Below are 4148 nucleotides of genomic sequence, written 5' to 3'. Positions count from 1 at the left end.
ATAATCCTCAGTGATTTGTCACTGTGAACTCCAGCCACTAAAGAGCCACCAGAGAGAGAAAGAAAGGGAGACTGACCACCAATAGCCCAGTGGCGGACTCAGGGGGGGGGCAGGGGGGGGGCGACCCCCCCCCCTCATGGCTCAATGGTTGAAAAAGCGCTCTAAAGTGCCCTTCAAGAGTGTCGAAAACGAGAGGAAATGCCTTATTAGCTGCCCTTTTCACGTGCAAAACATGATTAGGTGCCCTCTAGGGTGCTCCTTCATACAATAAATTATGATGATGTGCCCTCTAGAACAAGAAAATTCAATGACGTGCCTTAATGAGTGCCCTTATGGTCCCCTTCTGCCCGTCTGGTGCCCTCTTAGTGCCCCCTTTAGTACCCTGATAGTGCCCTTCTGCCCGTCTGGAGCCCTTCTAGTGCCCTGATAGTCCCCTTCTGCCCATCTGGTGCCCTTCTATTACCCTGATAGTGCCCTTCTGCCGGTCAGGTCCTTCTAGTGCCCTTCTAGTGCCCTTCTAGTACCCTGATAGTGCCCTTCTGCCCGTCTGGTCCTTCTAGTGCCCTTCCAGTGCCCTTCCAATGCCCTTCCAGTGCCCTTCTAGTGCCCTTCTAGTGCCCTGATAGTGCCCTTCTGCTCGTCTGGTCCTTATAGTGCCCTTTTAGTGCTCTTCTGCCCGTCTGGTGCCCTTCTAGTGCCCTTCTGCCCGTCTGGTGCCCCCATGGTTGAAAAAGTGTGCTAAAGTGCCCTCTATAGTTGTGAAAATGAGAGAAAGTGCCTTATTGGCTGCCCTTTACACTTGAACAAAACTTAATGAGTGCCCTAGGTTTCCCCTGATGATGACGATGTGCCCTCTGGAGCAAGAATATGGCAAACCGAAAAAAATATGTTGTGGTTAGCTATTGAGGTGCAGACGTTCCTCTCTTTGGTAGCTGACGAACGGGGAATGCGAGGCTTTGCTTTCATGTGGCGTCGCCATGACAAACAGGTACATCGAGTGGTACTTAAATCTCCACTGGATAACGAAGCAAAAGCGGATTAAGAGTATGTCAGTACCCATAGTGGAAAAGCGCAATTAGATGCCAAGTTAGAAAAACTTAATATTTTCAGTTTGCATAATCCGTTTAAAATGTACCGGTATATACATTTTTTGAGCGTTCAAGATCATTCAAGTGTAGGTCATTTCATGCAAGAGAGACGATAATGGTCAGCTATCACCTCAACATGAAGGAAAACTTCCTTAAATGTTTCCGTAGCTGGCTGTCAGCGGTCAAAGACTGTATGGTAGCGGCACATTGAATTTTCTCCAGTCTAATTTTTACTTAAATGTTAGGAAAGATGAAAGCAGTAAGGCATCCTCCTTTCTTTGGCTAAAATGTAAAAGTGCACAATGATGTGAACAACTCATTTTGGTGTTCATAAAGTCGCTAGAATAAGGGGAAACAGTGTCTTTGAAGTAGGGCTGAACGATTTCAGGAAAAGATTGAATTGCGATTTCTCTGGCAGATATTGCGATTTCGATTTTCTTCACGATATTCTTCAAATCGAGCTTCAGTTCAATATTCTCAATGTACAGTAATATTTACAAACATGAAATCATACCATTAAAACATTACATGCCATTACTCTAATGTAAGAATGAAAACTAAAGTTAAGAATTGATTTCAAATGTATTTATTAAGAAACTTGCATGTAAACTAAAGTCCTTGACCAACTGCAGTTGTTACAACTGAAGAACTAAAAGAGCCATCTTTGACAGTCTTAACTTAGAAAAGTACTACTACTTTTTAGTTGTTTTTTTAAGACAGTCAAAGATGGCTCTTTTAGTTCATTCGTGCATTGGAGTATAGCAACAAAGGGAGAGACGTCGGAGAACCCAACGCAGTCTATTCAGAATATTGTAATGACCACGGAAGAGGCAGTGAATGAAGTATTGAATAGACAGAGTTTTATTAGATAGGCCTACCTAATAAACCGTTGGAACACACAAGGTAACTGTTTCTACTTCGAGGCGCAGAGTGATATGCAAACTTTCACAAAATGATCGTGCGTCATAGCAGTTATGTATACACTCATTATACAACAGTTATGAACCAATCAGATCGCTGGATTTAAGCCACCCGTTGTATAAACAAATATTATATTGCATACTATTATATTATATATAGAGCTCCAGGAGTCGCAAACGGCAACATTCACTTCCTCCTCCATGCTGCAGTTCACCCCGGACTGAACTGCACTGAGTTTGACGGTTTAACGCTGATTGGCTGTTAGGTTACACATGTGACTCAGTGGCCACGCTGTTGAACGCTGATTGGCTGTCATCACGCGAAACGTGAACGCGCTTGCCTGTGCACGGCGAAAGTGTGGCGCGACAAATCAAAACTTGTCGCCGGTTTTCTTCTGTCGCGAAAAATTCGCCCGATACGTGTCTATAAGTTCAATTTGTATGGGATCCTGTTTGAACGCACAGTAGACAGCCATTTATTAGATTCCTAATCAACCGTTGGAACACACAAGACCGGTAACCATAGCAACGCCGGTAAACAAACGCCGGTAAACAAACCCCTCGAAGAGAGCTCCCAGCCCTATGTCCATCCGGAGGCTCACACAGCTTTTGCCCTTGATATTATATATACAATTATATTATATTAATTCGCCCGATTCGCGTCTCTACGTTGACGCGTGAACGCACAGTAAAACCAGAAAAAACGTGGCTTTGGTGATCCCGAGATCGCGTTGTCTGAAATCGCGATTTTGATCAGAAAACGATAAATCGTTCAGCCCTACTTTGAAGCAAATTTTTTTATGGGGGTGGACCCCCAGACCCCCCGTTTAAATTATGAGCCCAACTATTCTTTTAAGTGCTACATGGAGATGTAGCACTTAGTAGGTTGGACTACTGCAATGCACTCCTCATTGGGATCCCTGGCAAGAGCATCCAGAGGCTCCAATACATTCAAAACAGTGCGGCCAGGGTCCTGATGAGGGTGCGCAAGCATGACCACATCACCCCCATCCTGAAATCACTGCACTGGCTCCCTGTCCCACTCAGAATTGAGTACAAGGTCTCCCTCCTCGCCCACCAGTGCCTTCACGGACTTGCCCCCCTCTACCTTCAGGAACTCCTCACCCCCCCGACAAACTCACGTACACTCCGTTCAGGATCCACTCACACCCTCCAAACCCGACATACGAAGCTGTGCACCATGGGTGATCGGGCCTTTTCTGCTGCTGCCCCTAGACTATGGAACGCCCTCCCTGACCACCTGAGGGCTCCACAGACTACAGCTCTTTTTAAACGGAACCTCAAAACCCATCTCTTTAAAAGAGCATTTAGCTAAACTTTCTTTGAGGTTCCCCCTTTTAATAGTTTTTTGGTATTTTTTTCTCTGAAGCACTTTGAGATTCTTGAATATAAAGTGCATTATAAATAAAATGTATTATTATTATTATTATTATGTAACAAGTGCCCCGAATGGGACCTTCAAGGCAGCGCTTGCTCAGGTTAGGGGATAGGACCTTCCAGGCAGCGCTGCCTTTAAGGCTCCGTTGGGGGAACAAAACACCATCAAGTTAGAAAAGCCACTGTGTCCGCTGGTGGGGCCCCATGTTGTCCAGAATGTGCCCTTTTTATTTTTTCGCCCCTGCCCTTCAAACACTCTGAGTCCGCCACTGGCCCTGAGGTTGAAGTAGGCACAAAATAAAAGGGTTAAGAGGAAATGTGTGTGTTTGTGTGTGTGTGTGTGTGTGTGTGTGTGTGTGTGTGCGTGTGTGTGTGTGTGTGTGTGTGTGTGTGTTTGTCACATATATGAATACAAATTTGGAAAAGGAAGAAATCAAAGAGCTAGGTTTTAACCAGCCCTCCCCACTCGACATGTATTATAGTCTACCAAACCTTACAATAAACTGGTTTCCATTTTCCAACATCACCAAACTGCGTCCTTTGTCTTGGACCAGCAGAAGCCACCTAGGTGGAGTGTAGCATATGCATGCTACATACGCATTTACTATTTTCTAACTAATTATGTATCTAATAATTTACAAGGCAAAGAAAAGTGTCTGTACAGGGATGGTAGAGTTTGGTGGTGGTGGTGATCGTGAGTGTGGGGATGGATGTTTTCACTTGAATTTTTCATTTGTCAGTA

This window comes from Gadus chalcogrammus, chromosome 13, assembly GCF_026213295.1.
Source record: "Gadus chalcogrammus isolate NIFS_2021 chromosome 13, NIFS_Gcha_1.0, whole genome shotgun sequence".
NCBI classification, from domain to species: Eukaryota; Metazoa; Chordata; class Actinopteri; order Gadiformes; family Gadidae; genus Gadus; species Gadus chalcogrammus.
This window is presented reverse-complemented; position numbering follows the sequence as displayed.